At 35.4% G+C, this 20618-nt stretch overlaps 1 pseudogene; it reads left to right on the top strand.

The window, feature by feature from the left end:
* The first annotated feature begins 1574 nt into the window (after positions 1–1574).
* LOC123253329 lies at positions 1575–2462 on the top strand (annotated as a pseudogene).
* Positions 2463–20618: the final 18156 nt, after the last annotated feature.

The following is a 20618-nucleotide window of genomic DNA, read 5'->3' as shown; positions in this document are numbered from 1 at the left end:
TTCTCCTTTGCATTGGTAGAACCCCTGGTGATGGAACCACCATCAGTGACTTGAAGTTGGACTAGTACTACATGCAGCTCCATTTAAAAAGAAAGGAAGAGAAGCATTTCTTATTGCTATATCAAGTTGGAACCATGAGGGTATTCCCCCTTGGAAATATGTTCATATATGGCATGTAGGGGCTACAGGACTATTAGGACAAGATTATCCTTAAACTGTATTGGGTAAATCTTGCTTTGTGCACTGGCCTAACAAAATAAATATACTTAAAACTCAACTTTTTCAGTAAAAGCAATTTGGAATTGCCTGTATATAGACTGAAATCATAGCTTCCGAGCTTGTTCCACAGTATGTTACTAAGAATTTTGTGGGAGCGAGTTCTTATTCTCCAGCCCACTCTGATATTGCTATTAATTAAGCAGACAGCATTCTGGCAACAACAGATTTTCACAGGATATGACTCTTCATATGAAAGTCTACAAAGTTTAAGACAAGGATTTGTTTAAGTATTCCATAGCCTCCACTGCCAATCCATTTGTGTATTTCATTCAGATTCTGAGAAACTTATTGAAGGAATCTTTAATGCAAAAGAAACCGTTGTTAATAGAAAGTGGGCTTTGTCCTCATTTTCTCTGCTTACTTTTTTTTGGTAACACAAATCATCTTGGGAACAGATTTTTCTTATCCCTTACATTCTCTTTTGTGCTAGACCCAGGAAAGATGTAGAGACTTGAATATCTTTCCTTATTGAGGCTTCTCAATCCTGCCAACATTTTTTAAAGTAACAATAATATCATACCTTTCTTAAGACTTTGTGTTGAAACATGAATGACTTGATTTAGAAATTGACTATAACACAGTATTGTTTTCATAATTTGATCTGTAGATAGCATTTCAAAATTTGTTCTCTCTAGAAAGCTCAATTCTGCCCCCAAATTTGCATTTCTTACAAGGATTGAAACTGGAAACCTCAAATTATTTCAGTTTAATATTTAAGTGCTTCTAGCTGCCTGTGACCATGAGAAAGTCATTTGATTCTCAGTTTCCCCACACATAAAGTTAATAATTTGATTGAATAATGTCTAAGATGGCTTCCAGTTCTAACTATATAACCCTATGGCAATATATATTATACTATAACATTAGATTTTAAACTTCAAACCATTAAAGGAAGATATTTATTTCTAATGATGCTTAAGTTTAAATGGAGTTGAATACAATGTCATGCACTACAGGGACCTCAATACCATAATAATTTTGTTTATAAAGAGAATTCAGAAATCCCTGCTCAGAGTGTAGAACTCAGCTGGACCTGTGTTCCAGACTGAGAAATCTCCTATAAGAGTATCAAAGTGGTGAAATAGAAATCATTGAGATTCAACTGAGGGCTGGGGCTGGTAGAGTTGCATCTTAACTACTTCTTTGCTCCTTTAGTGCTGCCTCCTCTTCCTCTGCTTCCTCCCCCTATACAACTTCCTCTCCCTCTCTCATCTCCTCTTCCTCTGTTCCTGTTGCTGCCCAGCCACCCAGTCCACACTGAGCTTCCCACAGCATCATGGAGATAATCCCAAAGCATGAACATCAGACCCAGTTTTGTGATTGAAGATGATGAACCAAGCTATAACCTGGACTCATTTTGCATTCCTAAGCATTATGCTCAAGATATGGGGGAGGGGGAGTTTTCATTCTTTATGGGCTAAACATTGACAGGATTCTGTGACTAGCAAAGATATTTGAAGGAGAGGGGAAGATGGCACATCACAGAGCTCTTTATCACCAATTTGGTACCTTGTTGGTTCAGTAGACTATTGGATCTGGAGTCAGGAAGGCTCATCTTCCTGAATTCAAATCTGGTTTCAGAAATTTACTAACTATGTGATCCTGGGCAAGTCATTTAGCTATGTTTGCCTCAATTTCTTCATATGTAAAAATGTATAAAATCTTTGTTGATTTGCTAGTATTATATCAAGGCCCTGAAGAGGAATAGTAACCAATCAGTTCCCATAACTGTAGATTTTATCAGACTCAGGAGCTACTGTAATGACCAGTCAACAGGAACCATAGAAGTGATTAGAAGAGACAATCTCTCCATCTTAACTGGAAACACTGTCCTGATTATTGAAGATATAATTGACACAGGGAAAATAATTCAGAGTTTACTTTACCTGATCAAGCAGAATAATCCAAAGATGATGAAAATAGCCAGCTTACTGGTGAAAAGGACATCTCAAAGCGTGGGTTATAGATCTGACTTTGTTGAATTTGGAATTCCAGATAAATTTGCTTTTGGGTATGCCCTTGATTAAAATGAATACTTCAAGGACTTAAATCATGTCTGTTTCCTTAGTGAGAATGGTAAAAACAAGTATGCTGTGTGCAGAGAAGCTTTGAAAAACTCTGGGGAAACTCATCCACTTGACCTTATACCCCAGTTAAATTTGTCCAGTGTTTCAGCTCTATGACCATCTGCTTATTAAAATATTTTTCAATAAAAAAAGAGGATCCAGTTCTCTGACACACTTTGTCAGACATTCTATTACCAACATTAGAAATAGCAAAGGTGACAAAAAAGATATATACAAGAACAAAAGAAGACAAGATTATGGTATATCAAGAAATGCTCATTAAAGAGTTCCAAATTGCTAGGACAAAAACTTCTATCCAGGTATATTGTGAGTAAAAATAAGGGTTATTGAGTGGTCACAAAAGTAGGTGCCTGGCACACATAAATGTCTCCATTTATGGATTAGACTAGATGGTCTCTGAGAGTATTCCCAGTCTAAGATTCTTTGTGGTTCTAATTCTATAAAAGAAATCATCAAGAAGATAATTTACAGGTAAAGAGAACTTGTAATATATTGTATCTGTGGGGTTTTAATATACCCTACAACTAATTCGACATGAACTCATTTAGTTGCCTTATCTTCAATGCCACCTAAGTGAATTAAGATTTCCCTATTATCACAATCTCAACCCTTGTCAGAAAACTGAACCTTTCTCTTCTTCTCATGGAAACAGAAGAGGTGCCATATCATGCCAGGGAGCCATAAGTATGTGCAACACATTTCATAGGGTACACACCCAGGAAATATTAGTTTTTAATTGCAAAATAATTTTGAATTCTTAGTTTAAGTGGATATTATCTGTATGCCTGAAACTAAATAAATTTAGTCAACAAATATAATAATCAATTTTAAAGCAAATGAGTATTTAAAGGCACCTATCTGGTAGAGTGAATAGGGTTCAAATCTAGCCTCAGACATTTACCTGCAAGTCACTTTACCTCACTAGCCTCAATTTTCTCATCTGTAAAATGAAGAGAGAAGAAAATGGCAAATAACTCTGGTGTCTCTGCTAAAGCTACAAAGTCTCAGACTCAACTGAAAAATGACTGAACAACAAACATTTCAAGAACTTGAATTAATTATATTGTGATGTTCCTGTATACCCCAAAAATACTCTGGAAGTGGCCTTTCAGACAAAACACCAAAATAATAAGCAAAGAAAAATTGCAGATATGTGCAACTTCTCAGAAATCTCTGTTGGAAAGGTTTATATTGGGCCTAACAACTAACATCACAAACTGCTAAGAGGTATTAAATTTGGCAGCTTAATTATCCACTGGAAACAGGTAATATTCCTTCCTAATCCGTAAATCCCCTAGTTGCATATTGTCCCTGCATGCTAATACTGGCATCACAGCACAGCTCACCTGTTGCTATTGATGCTGATATCTCTAGCCATAGTGCTGACTTAGCTAGTTGTTACCAATTTTGCTCCCTTTTGGACCTAACACAATAGCTAGCCTGGAATAATTGTTCTACCCAGCATTCTTCTTTGCACTATTGCTCTACCCATAGTTTCAAAAAAGATCTAAAGTGGGGACAACCACAGTTGTTATCTAATAGATATTCTTCTAAGGTTTCTGTGGAATTTTAGTTGTTTTTTAAAGTCATTTAATGTTTCTGTACAAAAACTAAAATTTAAGTATATGCAAAAGGATCACATCTATTCATATAGCAACAAGGAATGTGCTAGAGCCCATTCATATCATCTCTTAAGAGCTGATTGTTATCTTTTCAGTGTGAGTATTTTTTTTACTTTAGCAACTATTAAACATTACAAATTAGTGCTTGACTGATTGTTGATAATTCTTAAGAAAGTAGTGGAAAAATGTTGAAAATACAAATTAAACTTAAAAACGTGTGTTTGGTATGTTTATTTTCCAAAGAACTAGAAGTTCATCCTCTGTACACACCTGTACCTATATCCATCCATTCACCATCTATCCATCCATCCATCCATCAATTCAAGGAACATTTATTTCTATGTGATCAATGGTATGAGGGATACAGAGAAGCCAAAGACTTGTGTACTACCCTTAAGGAACTTACAATCTTTCTAAGAAGTCAAAAAATAGTGGAAGTAGAAAACTTTCTGGATTTTAAATCAAGTTATTGTGTTGCTTGTTGTTATTATTGTTAAGTCAATTCTGAGTCTTCATGAACCCATTCAGGCTATCCCTGGAAAACATATAAAGTGGTTTGCCATTTCCTTTTCCTGCTTATTTTGCAGATAAGAAACTAAAGCAAACATGGTTAAGTGACTTGCCCAGGGTCACACAACTAGTAAGCGTCTGAGGCCAGATATGAATTCAGAAATGTGAGTCTTCCTGACTTCAGATCTGGTGCTTTATCTACTACTTTTCCACTTAGCCATCTTCAGTCAAAAGACCAAGATTCAAATGCTGTCTTTGCCACTTTATACCTATGTGACCTTAAACAAGGCACTTAGCTACTGTTGACTTCTATTTTTATCATATGCAAAATAATGTGCTTGGACTAGGAAATTTTTTCTGTCTTTTCCAGTTGTTATTCTATGACCTTGTCAATTAATAGCATAAAAATTAGTCATTGTCACACTTTGATACCCACATAGCAAGACTTGCATCAGTAATAGTTGCCTCTAAGAAACCAAGATTGCAAACAGTAATTCTTAGGAAGAATGTTACAGGTAATCAGAATTAACAGTGGCTAATTAATCCAACTATGCTGTGATGGGATTTTATTAAAGATAGCACAAAATGTACAATTTCCACATAGAGATAAGAATAAGATTTTTGTCTTTCTGTTGTGCTCCACTCTTTCTGACGTAATTTAGGGTTTTCTAGGCAAAGATACTGGCATAGTTTGCCATTTCCTTTTCCAGCTTATTTCACAGATGAGGAAACTGAGGCAAACAAGTTTAAAGGTGACTTGCTCCAGATCACACAGGAGTGTCTGAGGCCAGATTTGAACTCAGAAAGATTAGTCTTCCTGCTTCCAGGCTCTGTGCTTTATCTACTGCACCATTTAGCTAGCCCAAGGATAAAAATATGGGAGAAGAAATGTAAAGCATAGGATTTCATGAAACCTGATTCTGGGACCAACAAAGCCATATGAGTCCTGCTACTCTTGAGACAAAGAGATACTCATAAACAGTGAAAGGCTCTACTCCTAAGAATGGTATATTACATGTGCCAGAAATTTTAAAAGATTTCCCTTATATCACGTACTTTTGAATATAAAAGATGAGCTGAGCTATAAAAACTTTTTAAAGTTTATTGTTATGGGTTATGAAAAAAGTAAAGTGAATTCCAAAGAAAGAAAGAATGTCATTTGCAAACAAAACTATAAGGAATGAATTGTATAAGAATGATACTTCCCAGCAGAGTGCTATGTTTGCAAGTCAGCTGTTTACAATAAGTCTAGTCTTTAAATTGATTAATTATTTTATTCGGTTGGCTTTTCTTTTGAAAAGAGTTACATCAAATAGTTTGAAAATGGAACCAGATGTAGTTGTTATTTGACATTATTGGGAATGTATGAGCAAATAGAAGATGGATCATTTGATTAAAAATCACCAGTAACTCATTTTCTGATTGGAAATATCTGAAGCAATTTTGGTATTAACCAAGTTTAACATGAAAGGTATTTTACGTGAACTAAAAATGTAATTAGCCTATTCATAATTATGGATGAATCCAGTAGCATTATCACTAATTAGTGAAGATTAGTATGCAGCAGCAAAGGGTTCAAATTTAGGGAATTAATTCACCTTTTTTCTTCTTTCAAGATTGGATGGAAAAATGTATGGAATTACCATGTGATGATGGCTTTCTAACTGATACTTCAATCCATCTCTGTTTATAGAAGCAAAAAGATTATGAGATTTTTATAATGATTGAAGGGAGATTTTGTTTAATTATAGATTTTTTAACTATAATTTTGGAGGAAATACCACACGCACGCACACAAATATGGTATCTTTTTAATATGCAGAGTATGTGGGTTTCAAATATACTTGCAGATAACCCAGAGCCATAATTACATACACTTTTGAAGTTAATACCTTATGTATTATCCATGTGTAACTGCCCATTATCTTATTTAGAAATATATTCAATATCAACAGTTTTGAACCACTAACTATATAGTGGTTTCTTCAGAACAATTATTTAGATCTTGTATACCCTTGAGCAAAACTATTCTAATTTAATTGGTATCTTAGGATAACATAAAATCATTAATAAAATAGTTTATTTTAAAATAAGTGTTGGAAAAAAATTTGAACTTCCTTAAGAAATGTTGTGATTTACAAGATACTATTGCAAAATTTTAAAATATATCATAATTGATATTCATAGAATACCACTTTGACTTGACTTAGTAATGTTTATGAATATATATATATACATGTATATGCATTTATACATATATACATATATCTATTTGTGTTTATGTGTGTATACATATTTACATGTATGTTTGTATTTGTATATATTTATATAGATGTGTGTGTTTTAGTGACCAGATTTTATTAATCAGGTCCTATGATTTTATTTTCTGCTTGTCATTCTTGGTGCAAGAGCTCCCTTCAAAGATGCAGTTTGACCACTTTTCTATAACTGATGATTTTATAAAGTTGCATGGACCACTGAGTGATTAAGTAAGTTATCCATGGATATATATCTAGTCTCTGTCAGAGGCAAGTCTTGAACATATATTATCTTGGTCTCTCATGCTTTAAAAATAGATTGCTAGGGGGCAGCTGGGTAGCTCAGTGGATTGAGAGGCAGGCCTAGAGACGGGAGGTCCTAGGTTCAAATCTGGCCTCAGACACTTCCCAGCTGTGTGGCCCTGGGCAAGTCACTTGACCTCCATTGCCCACCCTTACCACTCTTCTACCTATGAGCCAATGCACAGAAGTTAAGGGTTCAAAAAAATAGATTGCTAAAAATATTCAGCATATCATACATTATCTTGTTTTGAACTACTTTCTCAAACATTGTATCTACCAACTTCAGCGATTATGTATCTATCATTACCAATTTCCTGTTGGTATCATCTTCATTTGGATATGTTCCACATCATTTAAAACTCAACATGACCAAAATGGAATTCACTATTTTTGTCTCACTTCTTCTTCCCTATTTCAATATTTGTCACTACCATGCTCTAATTCACCCAGGCATACAAACTCATAATAATACTCATTTCTTCACTCCCTCTCATCCTTCAGTTACCAATGAGTTATCTATTTTACCTCCATGATATATCTCTTTTTTTTACATGATCTCTACCTCTTATCAAGACCATTACAATGTCCTACTTGTTCCAGGATCTCCATTCTTTTACTTTCCTACATATATTTGGCAAGTTGATATTAAAAAAGTTTTCCAAATGTGAGCCATATTTTAAATGATCCTATCCTTCTAGAACACTTCTCTAATGCCAATATTTTCTTGATGATTATGAATACAAAATGACTACAATTTCTAAGGAAGAATAAGAGAATTACAAATAACTCAAAATATAATTGAAAATGAGTGATGAGTAGAAATAGACTATATAGAATGTCTCTAAGAACAATTAGTACATATGAAGTAATGTAGGTCATCAGGGGTATGTCTGACTAGAAAAGAAGGCAAGGCAGTTATGTAGCAAGAAGTAAAGGAATTTATGGAGAAACTGAGTTGTACACTGGAATCCTTCAACATGAAAAGAACAAGAAAAAAGGTTACAGTAAAGTCCTTCATGGAAAGGCATAAAATAGACTTAACCTGATTCAAACTTAAGGTGTCCAGAAGAGCAGTGATTATTTTTCCTACTCTAAATGCAGACTTCCTGACTTCCCTGTTCCTGGTAATTATATCATAAGCCTCAAATTCATTAAGGCTCTTAACTCTTTGTGATCATTCATGATCCTTCTCTCTCTTTTTCAGTCTAATATCTGTTAATTTGATAATAATTTTATCCTCATTACTCTTTACATGTGTCCCTTTTGTTCTTCCCATACATTGCTTACTCTATTTCTTCACAACCTAAATTACTTGAATAACTTGCTAACTTAACTGGTCTCCTTGCATACATTCTGCATCTTCCTCAATCTCTCTTTCAGTGTTGCCAAAATGATCTGTAGCCTCAGTTTTGGCCATGTCACCCCCTTTCTCACAAATCTTGATGTTTTCCTGAATCCATAACAATCTCCTTGACTCATCATTTAATGCCGTCTTCAACATAGCTCCTGCCTATTTTTTCCAGATTTACTTATTATTTCTCTTTGAAAACTCTGCCCAAGTCAAATTGGACAACTAGTTTTTCCCCACACTCCATTCATCTCTGCCCAGGCGATAGGTACCCTCTAATGGATGTATATTTCCAACATCTCCTCCTCAGAATATTTGTCTTTTGAGGCTCAATTTAGGTGCTAATTCATTAGTAAGTCCTGCACTTATCTCCAATTTGTTAGTTTTCTTCTCTTCCTTTAATTACATTGAGAGAGATAGGTAGATAGAGAGATAGATGAGAGAGAGAGAGATAGATAGGGAAATACAGACAGACGGACAGACATACAGACAGAGTTGTACCTGTGTGTATATATAGAGAGTGTAAAAAAAGAAAAAAAAAAGCTTATGTCTGTGTATACTATTCCTTCTCCCGTCCACCCTCAAGAAGAATAGGAATGAGGAAAATCTCATTTCTCTTTCTATTTCTGGCAATTTATCCTAGTGGCTTGAACAGGGTAGGTATATATTAAATATATGTTGTTGAATTGGATTATTGATAAGAAATATGGAGGAGTCATAGTTTACAAATATTGCAAAAAAAATTATGGGTTCATGGAAATATAAAAGGACATCATAAGTAGTATAGTAAACTTCCTGAGCTGTCAAATAAAGAGTCCAAGTAAAGCAGTAATGACCCAAAACCCCTTTTCCTCCAGAGCAGACTTTGAATATCAACTAGAGGTAATTCTCCATTAATTTTTTTTCTGTCCCCTCACTAGCATTAATCAGGATGAGTGCTCATGTCTAGACTCTGCACTGACCTTTCTCTAATATCTGGTCCATTTAGACCAAAATAAAAGCCTTGTTAAATGGCACCAAACTTTGGGTTTATATTATATTATATATACTGGTCCCATTTCCTTAAGGGTCTATTTAGGTGCCCAGTTCCACATGGACTCCAATCAGTGGACCAGACCAATTTCCATCATTATCTCTGACTGTCCTACATTTTCTGGATGTTCCCTCTAAATAAAACTGCCTTGCTCTCTTGTTTTGTGAGCTCCATGTTTCCTTGTATTAGGCTTTAGGTATTCTGAACATTCTTAATTATGCATTCAGTCAATATCTTGGCTTTATGTTATGGGCAAGTTTCACCCATTCCAGAACAGGTGAGGAGAGGCAAAAATCATTGGTGGCTTATCTTCCTGTACTTCTATTTCACCCAAAAGAGCACTATCTAAAGGACTGACCTAATTTTAAACCACTAGACTCCATACAATTTCAATCCCCCAATTTCCTCTCCTTGTACATATCTGAATTCATCATTTTGGAGTAATGTACACTCATAAAAGGATTAAGGGATTAAGGGAATTCTTTTCTGAAAGCTATTCAGTAAAAGACTTCTCCTCTAAGCCTATGTCTTCACAACAGCACAGCAAACATTGGCACAGAGAGTGAACAGCTGTGGGCAACATTGTCTTAAACTGGAAACCAATTCTACTTTTGTTTTAAAATGTTTGCTTCAGCTGTATAGTATCTATGAGATAGTCCACATGGTGTAGTTGAAAGATTCCTTGGAACTAGAATCAAATTGGACCCAGCTCTGACATGGGCAGTGTTTAAGCTGAAGATTCTTCATTTTGAGAATTGAAAATCATACTTACAGTATCTATCTCAAGGCTGTTGTGTTGAGGAAAGAGCCTTATAAACCTTAACGTGTCATGTAAATATGATCTATTTTTGTTATGTGCTACCTTCCCAAAAAAGCACATACCCTCTGTAGTTCCCAGGAGGCTGACAAAAGTGAAGGAAGGCTAATAAGTTATATCTCAGATATGTTTGTCTGGAAAAGAACAAGCTTAAAATAAAACTTACTTCCTAAAATAATTTCTATATATTAGATACAATTGGAAGTCTGCTGAAACCAACTTAAAAAGAGCTTGTGAAAGCCAGTTGTTACTGTGTGAATATTTATATGTCAGAAGTCAGCAAGTGCTACAAATCCAGCTTTTATTTATTGACATGTTAGTTGCTTGGACTTTTCAATGTAAAATAATGCAGATTGATAATAATAATCATGCAGATTGAATGTAAAAATATCTTTTGCACACATTTTTAAAGAGTTAATTACTTAAACATTTACCAGCACACTCCAAAATAAAACATACCCATGATAATAGTACACAGGTTTAGTGGAAAGAGAATGGGATTTCATGTCAGAAGAAAACATGTTACAATGGAATTAGGACCAAATTTGGGGTTGCAAGATTTAATCTTTCCCTCTGCCATTTACTACCAGAGTGGCCTTGAGCAAATCACTTAGTCTCTCTTAGTCTCAATTTTCTTGTTTATAAAATGAAAGGGTTGTATTAGAAGTCTTCATTTTTAGCTTTCTTCTTATATATAATTATACTTTTTATTTTAGCATTCATGTATAAAATTTTGAGTTCCAAATTCTGTCCTTCCCTCTAGCCCTCCAATACATTGAGAATACAAGCAATGTGATATCACTTATATATGTGAAGTCATGCAAAACACATTTCCATATTAGCCATGTGAACTAAATTATTCCAAAGGGTTCTTCCAGTCCTTGAACTATAACCTTATTTCAGATATTTCCTTTAATGCATATTACCTGTGAAACTGTGATCAATTCACTTTGGCTTTCTAGGTCTCGATTTCCTCCTATGTAAAATGAAGGAGTTAAACTTGATTGTTTTCCATCTCTAAGTCATTTTAATAAATGTAAATCTACACTATTGGTGGAACTGTGAATTGAAATAAGAATTATGGAGAGCAACTTGAAACCATGCCCCATAAAACTGTGCATATCCTTTGACCTAGAAATGCCACTATTGGATCTGTATCCAAAAAAGATCAAAGAGAGGGGAAAAGGACTTATTTATACAAAAAATATTTGTATAACATCTCTTTTTGTGGTGGCAAAGTACTGGAAACTGAAGAGATATCCATCAATTGGGGAATGGCTGAACAAGTTGTGACAAATATGTAATAGAATATTATTATGCCATAAGAAATGACAAAAAAAGACATTACAAAAAAAAAGCTTGAAAGATTTATCTGAAGTGATGCAAAGTGAAGTGAGCAGAACCAGAAGAATGTTGACCACAGTAACAGCAATAATATATGATGATCAGTTGTGAATGACAACTATTATCAACAACACAAGCAACCAAGACAACTCCAAGAGATTCAAGATGAAAAAGACTATATACTGTTATAGAAGGAACTGACCAAGTTTGAATGCAGATTGGTGAATGCTGTTCTTCACTTTGTTTCCTCCATTAATATTTGTCTCTACTATGTACGTGTGTCTTCTTTCACAACAAGATAAACATGGAAATATGTATTATGTAATAATACAAGTGCAACCTATATCATATTACCTGCTGTCTTGGGAGGAGGAAAGAATAGAAGAGGAGAGAATATGGCTTATAAAATGTCAGAAAATAATTATTAAAAATTATATCAACGAAATCTGGAAATTTTTTAATTTAAAAAATTAATGTAAGGCAAATCATTTACCTGCTATTTCCATTGTGAACACTGCCATACTTCAAGGCAAAGTTTGCAAATTTAGTCAACCTCAACTCCTTTCTCCCTCTCCCCTATATCCAGTAAGTTACCAGTATTCATTAGCTCTGCTACACCTCTCACATCCATCTCCTTCTCTCCATCTACTCCAGCCACCACTGTTTCAGGCCACCATCATGTCTCATCTAGATTGTTTCATTGCATCATCAATTGATTCCAAGACTCTTTCCCTCTCTAATACATTATCAATTGTATTTTTAAATGACAATGACATGGGAGACTAATTTAACTTTCTAATTATTTCTAAATGGAAGAATGTACAGTGTGAGGAAATATTTGAATATATCCACTTGTGCCCTTTTTGGTAGGGAAGAGCAATGAAGATATTTATTATTTCAGTGTAGGAAACCCCCTCTACTAGTTCAACAATTGATATTCTTAGATAAATTTTCTGGGGAAAGCAAGTGACTATTAGTCAGGGTCACACACTCAGTATTTGCCAGAAAAATGACTTAAACTCATGTCCCCCTGATGATAGGATCAGCCCTCTATCCACTCTAATGCCTCTATTTTTGGTGAATGCATATCAAAGTATCTTTACAATAAGTACCCTGCCTCAAGACAATGTTGGTAATAACAGATTTTATTCAAAAGGAAGGAGTAAACACATTTTCTCAGATGATACTTGCAACTGGGCTCCACCCACCCTTTTGGCAATGAAGAAAAAAAATTAAAATCTCTATAATAAATCTTTTTAAAAAATACAATGGGAGTAGGAAAAGGTTTCATATTCAGAGCTTTTGCTTTCATACAAGAAGCATATACCTGATTTCTCTTCTTCTACTCACTCCCCACTACTATGTCCTCATCCCACATCCCAGGTTTCACTCTGACAACACTAATGTTCCTCCTTAGCTACAACTATGTGGCATACTCAGGAAGCTGAACAAGTTTTTCAGAGCAACAGATGTCTTTGAACTGAAAATTTTCCCTGATTTTAAGAAAACAGCTTTTTGGGGAGAGTATCTGATTTATTGTCTTTGTAAGTCGGCTGCTATTGCTACAGCAGCTATAGTAATCTCTAATTAGAGCAGCTGCTCTATTAGGAAAACTCCTTCTATTCCCAAGAACATCCTTTCCTTCCTTGCAATATTTTGTTTTCATAATAACATTGACCCTTGCCAACACTTTATAAACACAAGCTATAAGCATCATCATCATAAAATAATACTCCATGAAAAAAATAACCTATTTACTTGGGGGTATGGGGGTAAGTGTGGTTTAAAGTATAAAGGATTAGCCTCTGAGACAGAAAGATTTGCGTTCAAGAACAAAAACTAGTAGGTGACCTGATAAGACAATCCATTTAAACTTTCAAAGTCCCAGACCAGTCTCTGAGAATATGAACTGCAGAAAAATTGCTGCCCTGAATTGAGAAAAAGAGGTGCCTACACTGATGAAAGCATGTGTTCAAATGAAGGAAGGAAGGAGGGAACCAAAGAAGGAAAGAAGAAAGGAAGGAGGAAAGGAAGGAAAGACTACTAACTAAATAATTCCTTTCATTCCATTGATCTAAAAGTAAAAAAATATTCTTGAGATTTTAATAAACTGAAATAAGTCAATAATATGACATTGCAGTAAAAAATGGGGAAATCCTAGACTTCATTGAGAGAGATGTGCTATCCTGTGCTTGGAAAAGTGACATTCTCCAACTTTTTCCAAATCTAGACAACCAAGGTAAACAGCATGGGATCTCAAGAGGTAGGCTTCCTACAAACTTTTTCTCTAGGGGTCTGTAATTTAAATTCCTGTCTCTAATGTCTAGTATTTAAAATCCTTTTAATTTAATCCTGTGTATATTTACACTCTATTGAAGTGGAAGGTTGGACAGGAGAATTTGGCAACAGGCAAAACTAACCATTTAAGCAGAAGTTTATCATCCAAGAATCAACTGAAAGAGACATGGTCAAATATTGTAGTCAACTGTGTTGGGGAAGAAGAGCTCTTCTCATACAGAAGTATTCTATAAAACCACACAAACATAGACCTAGGACTTGCCTATAGAAAAGCAGGATTCAACTTGTAAAGAGTTGCAGCCAATTAAGTAGCAGTTGTGTCTGGGAAAGTGAGCAGCCATCACTTATAAATACCTCCCATTTCTTATTATTAATTTAGGACCATAAGATCAAAGAATCATATATATCAAGCTAGAAGGGACCTCCGTACCTGATGAAGAGCCATCAAGTTCAGTTATTCAATATTGGGTAATTATAGGACAGATTTATGTAAAACAAATTTATTGTCACTATTCAGATCCAATTTATGCTCTTAAGTATAAAAAGTTGATTTCTTATCAAATTTGAAAACCTTTCTAAGGCTAATCCTCTCCATCCCAGCACTTTTTCTTTCTATAATTTGCAGGTAAATGCAAAGCTGTAATAGATCAGTAGATAAAATTATGAAATGTATTTGCCATAACAACATAAGGCAAATAGCTAAATAATCTTTTTTAAAATGTTCAGATATTTAAGTTATTGGAAGTTACTTTTTTCCTTTGGGTAGGGCGGGGTGGTATCCTGATGCAAAGCAATGAAACCCTGGAGGCCCTGGAGGCTTAGGTGTCCAATAAACCTGAATATTTACACTTACTCTTGCTATTTCTTTAGTCTGCAAAGGTTGATGTCAGCATGCTGAAGTTTAAAAGTGAGGAATACTGCCATTTAGACAGGCAACCTGCTGAGAGATGTTTGGAAGATTAGTCTCCCAGTAATTATGCTTTTCTGTGACTACTTGAAAATATGTTGATTAAACAATGTGAATCTATGCTGAAAGCCCAGGGTTAGCACTGATGAGTTAAGACTCTGGCTGCATGGTTTATTATTATTAGGGCGTCTCCCAGGTGCTATTTATCTGGATTTTGCAGCTGGTTTTGTCTCACTCTTGGAATTCTGAGGGCCTGGGAAAAAAAATAGCAAGTTGGTCCTTGATTTTAATCCTGCTTGTAGTTTTCCTGCTCAATGCAGAGATAAATTCATCACATCCTTTATTTGCACTAGGGAGATCTTGCCCCTAGCTCCAGTTATATTAAGTAATAATCATAATAATAACTAATATCCACATAGAACTTTAAGGTTTACAAATCCCTTTACCTATATTGTCTAATTCAATCTATACAACAACCCTGTTTGGTAGATGACATCATTATCTCCATTTTACTGGTAAGAAGACTAAGACTGAGCAAGGGGAAGTGACTTAGCCAAGGTCACAAAGTTAGGAAATAGATGAGAGAGGAAAAGAACTCCTTTCCTTTTCTCTTCCTCTACTGCTTATTTTACTTGCCTTTATCATCCTCTTTCTCTTTCTCATTCTACTGCTCCCTGCACTTCAACATCTCCTATCTGTACTTGTCCCCCAATCCAATCTACTCATTATGTCACATATTCAGTGGTATAAGGTAAAGAAATCAGTCACCCTTAATGAGTCACAAACTTAGGAATTTAAGCCCATCTGGACTCAAAGTTGAACCCCAGGAAAATTCTTTATCTGAACCTTGAATTACCTTAGGTAAAGACAGAATGATAAAAACAAAGAACTGGCTAACAACAATACAGTGAGCATCAATTAATATTTTTATACTACAATTCCAGGGGTACATTTAAGGTTCACAATATGGTTCTTGGGGAAAGGAAAGTTGGCACAGGTAAAGAATCACTGATTCAAGGAGTTCTAAGTCTGTCTTGGTGCTGCCCTGAACTCCTGAGTAACTCTTAGTAGGTAATTTCACTTCCCATTTTCAGTTTCCTTAGCTGTTAAAAATAAATAAACAAAAATTTAGACTCTTAAATTCTTCTAGATCTAACATATTGTTTTCTGGGAGCCAACGGGTAGGTCAATATTCTGTTTGCTTCTTATGAATTTTCTTTTTTTTTGTTTAACCCTTATCTTCCGTCTTGGAGTCAATACTGAGTATTGGCTCCAAGGCAGAAGAGTAGTAAGAGTAGGCAATGGGGTTGAAGTGACTTGCCCAGGGTCACACAGCTGGGAAGTGTCTGAGGTCAGATTTGAACCTGGGACTTCCTGTCTCTAGGCCTGGCTCTCAATTCACTGAGCTACCCAGTTGCCCCCTTCTTTTGGATTTTTAATAGGGGTGTGTGTGTGTGTGTGTGTGTGTGTGTGTGTGTGTGTGTGTGTGTGTGTGTTGGGAATAGTGCTGGAAGTCTATCTCTGAAAGTTGACTATCATCTTCATTTGTATCCTCAAACAAGAAGTTTAACCAGAAAGCCATCTAGCTGGTAGGTTATAATATCTGGTTATTTAAAAAAAACATAGAAAATGAAATGAGTCATGTCAAAACATCTGCTTGGTTAAAAAAATCTTTTACTTTTCAGTTTTCTAGAGGTGTGTTTTATATGTATATCTAAGGGCAAAGATGGGATAGAAAAGAATATAGGCTGTGTCATAATTGAATAATTATTTTTAATATTAAAATATTAAATATTTTTAAAATATTAAAGTGAGCAGATGGAACAAGTTGCATTTATGTAAATTAACAAAAGTGGTTGGGGAAAAAACATATTTTACATATTAAATTGACCAGAATCTTAGGATCCTAGGTATGACTTCCTACAGGACACATTTCCTAATCTCACTGAGAGATACTGCTCTTCTGTTTCAAATTGACTCTTATATGGGCATTGCTAACATGTATGTAGTGCTTTTTAAAATGCTTTATAAATATTATCTCATGCTTATTAAATTGAAGTTAATAGATTTAGAGTTGAAAGAGGAATGAGACTATTTATTCCAATTCATTCATTTTCACGAGAAGCAAACAGAGACCAGAGAAGTTGAGTGATTTGCTCAATCACAAAAGAGAGATATGATCCCACCCTTGGTCCCTGGTTTCACATCCAGCACTCTTTGCATTATAGTATATACCTCCATTTCCCTTTTTTTTCTTGTGTTTTCTTTAAATATAATTATTTATTACATTAAAATACCCATTAAACAACTCCTCTTTTTTCAAGTCCTTCTATTTGAATTTCCTTTTCCTTGTACAGGTCAATTCTTTCTCCTCCTCATTAAGTTCATCAATTTTTCTTCATCTTCCCAAAGTTTTCCCTATATATTCGAACTTTAGCATTTACAAGTCCACAACTTACAAATTAACTTGAAATTTTCATTTCCCTCTCTCTTTTCCATTTCTCTTCCCCAACTCTTATTTTTACTTGCCTTTGTCCTCCTATTTCTCATTCTACTATTCCCTCCCCTTCAACTTCTTCTCCTTCCTGTACTTGTCCCTGTCCTCTTTCTCTTCCCCTTTCTCCTTCTTCTCTGGTTCCTGTATCTACCTCTTTTTGCTTTCCCCCTCTTCTCTCTCTTCTTCTCCATCCTTTCCCCCTCTTAAACCTTCTTCTCATTCCCTTTGGCTAATAATTTGTCTACACCTCATCAGAGCTTATGTCTAATTCACATTTATAATTATTTCTAAGAAGTTTTATAACATAATATCCCCTATATACAAAATGCTTATATTTTCAGCCCTCATAGGCTAGGGACAAAGGTAAAGAATAAAAAACCTAATAGCAGACTTTATGATCCTTCCATCTAGAACACATTGCCTCATTTTCTGTTTGATTGGAAAAGAAATGACTATGTGGAAATAATTGAGGAAAGAGAATTTCCATGACCATAACAATGATAGCAGCTCATAATCATCAGGTTCTTTGTGGGTTTCAGTGGTTTTCTTGAAACAGCTTTGAGCAGTCACAGGATGATCAGTCTAGAGTTAGAAAGGATCTTAGATATCATGTAGTCCAAACCCCTATTTTTACAGATGAGAAAACAGGGGCATGGAGAGATTAAGTGGCCTGCCCAAAGTCATAAAGCTAATGAGGATCTGAAGAAAAATTTGAACTCAAAACTTTCTAATCTAAGTCCAGCACTCTATTTGCTCTGCTATGTAAATGCCCTCTTTAGAGATGAGGATAAGACTTCCAGAGTTTATGACCTTTATTTATAGGCAAATAGCTAACTAATGAATCTACTTTTTTTCTCATTCTAAATCCAAGACACTTTCCTTTGACCTTTTGTGTCCAGAACAAATGGGATACATCATCATAGATTTCCATGAATAACAGTTTGTATGCTGTCCAATTTAGGTTAAAATATCTTTAGATGAAAACAGCCTGAAAGCTTTATTCCATCCCATCTGTTGTGAGAGGGGGAAAAAAATGACTACGTACAATAAATTATAGCCATGGGAAAATGTATTGTCTAGAACAAAGGAAAGAATGACCCCATTGTACTCTTTGCCAGTCAGACCACAGTAGATGATATCATCTACTTCTGGGTGCAACATTTTACGAGAGACATTGACCAATTGACATTAGTCCAGAGGAAGGCAGAAAAATAATAAGGTGACTAGAAACCATGACTTATATAAAGGTCAGTTGAAGAAATAAGGGTTGTTTAACATAGAGACATGATTCCTTCTTTAAATATTGGAAAAAGGATTAGATTAATTTTGCACAATTCCAGTAGATAGAACTAGTACCAGTGAATGAAAGTTATAGAGAAACAAATTTCAGCATCATCTCACTCACCCAGGCTCTCACCCAAATATCTTTAACTTTACTCTCTTTCACATCCCCTCCATATTCAACCTGTCCCAAGGTCCTAGACATTCTACTATAATGGCATCTCTCATTTATGTCCCTTTCTCTCCTCTGATAATGATAGTACCCTCATTACAATATGCCTAAATCATATATAAAAGTCTTCCACAAATTAGCCAGGAGAAAGTTTCTTCTCTACTCAGCTGTCAACCTGATCTTCCTATGTGGCCTCCCCTCATTCAACATACTTGAATTGTTCCCTATAGCATCTAGGATCAAAAAGGAGAGTCTTTTTATGGAATTCAATACCCATCCTAACCTTACCCTTGCCAATCTTTCTAGTCTCATACCTTACTTTTCCTCTGTTCTTCAGGAGAAATGACCTGCTGCTATTCCTCCCATCAGACACACCATCTCCTGACTGATTATTTTCACTGGCTGACTCCATGATATTTCTCTCCATCATCTGCATCTCCTAGATTTCCTGGCTTTCTTCAGATCCCAGTAAAGATTCCACATTCTATAAGAAGCATTTCCTGATAGTCCTTAATTCAAATGTTGTTTCCTCTACTAGATTATGAGCTCCAAGAGAACAACGATTTTTTTCCTTTCTTTTGTATCTACAGTATATATTAGATGCCTAATAAATGCTTGTTGACACTTTATAAACTTAAAATATAGAAAAACTTTCTAACCAGAAAGATTGGTTAGTTTCTTGTGACTGGAAATGTTATATAAGAACAAGTTGAAGGAACCACAGATGTTTAAGCAGGAAGAGAGAAGACTTAGAATATAGGGATACAGGACATCATTACAACTATCTTCAAGCATATGAATGACTGTCATGTGAAAGAATAAATGAATTCATGAAAAACATTATTCATGGGCTTATTGTGTTCTTAGTGCTAATGAACAAATACAAAAAAAATGAGCAGCCCCTTTCACAGAAGTGAACTGTATTTAAATAGATGAAGCTAACATATATAGAGAGCAAAACTTGAAAAGAAGAGGTAGCACAAGAAGAAAATGTGATGGAGGCACGGTGGCATGGTTTGATGATGTTTAAAAAGTATCATGGTGGTCTTAAATCTCACCTATCAGAGGCCAGGGACCCAGAAACATGAGCCTAAGTTCCCATGGATGGTAAAGGAGATCCGAAGTCCAGATATCATGACTTATTGATGTCCAAAAAATGGGATAAATCTTGTTCTGTGTAGTCTTGCAAGTGGAGATCAGAAAATAATATATTTAGGATTAATGTCAGGGGGAGAAATGTCCCACAATCTCAGCTATTTGAAAGGGGAATAAACTGGTTCAGAAGATGATGGGTTCTCCTGGGGAAACAATCCAAATCAATTTGGAATATGATGGATTCCCTTGATTATTTCTTCAAACAGAATCTAGATGACCATATTGTTATGCTAGAGAAGTATTGTAGGTAAACTTTTAAAAGCAGATTTGGAAGTTTAGACAAGTAGGCAGGAACTAAGATTCCAACCTGGAACACAGCAAGGGGCGGAACACAGTGGACTCTCTCAAAAAGGCAGTTGGGGGAGTTCCGGGTTAAGATGGCGGCAGAGTAAGAAGCAGCTGTTAACCTCTCCTGACCGAAACACACAAAACTCCTCAAGGGGACATAAAAATAAGTCCAGACGAACGGAGGAACCCCACAACAGGGCACAGTGTGGAAGGTACGTGGAATTGAGGCATTTCCATGCTATAAAGGGGTGAAACAGCTCTCACTAAATTGCGGGATGAGCAACCACCCCACCCCCTCCACACCCAACATCTATAGCGCTGAAGCCAGCTAAAAAGAAATAGAGCAAGTTTGGGGCACCCATCGAGTCATTGGCAGCTCTGGGGCCTGTTCCTGAGAGCAGCAAGATTTAGGACCCCAA

The sequence above is a fragment of the Gracilinanus agilis genome, chromosome 1, assembly GCF_016433145.1.
Source record: "Gracilinanus agilis isolate LMUSP501 chromosome 1, AgileGrace, whole genome shotgun sequence".
Lineage (NCBI taxonomy): Eukaryota > Metazoa > Chordata > Mammalia > Didelphimorphia > Didelphidae > Gracilinanus > Gracilinanus agilis.
Note: the sequence above shows the minus strand (reverse complement) of the source record. Positions and strands in the feature narration are given on the sequence as shown.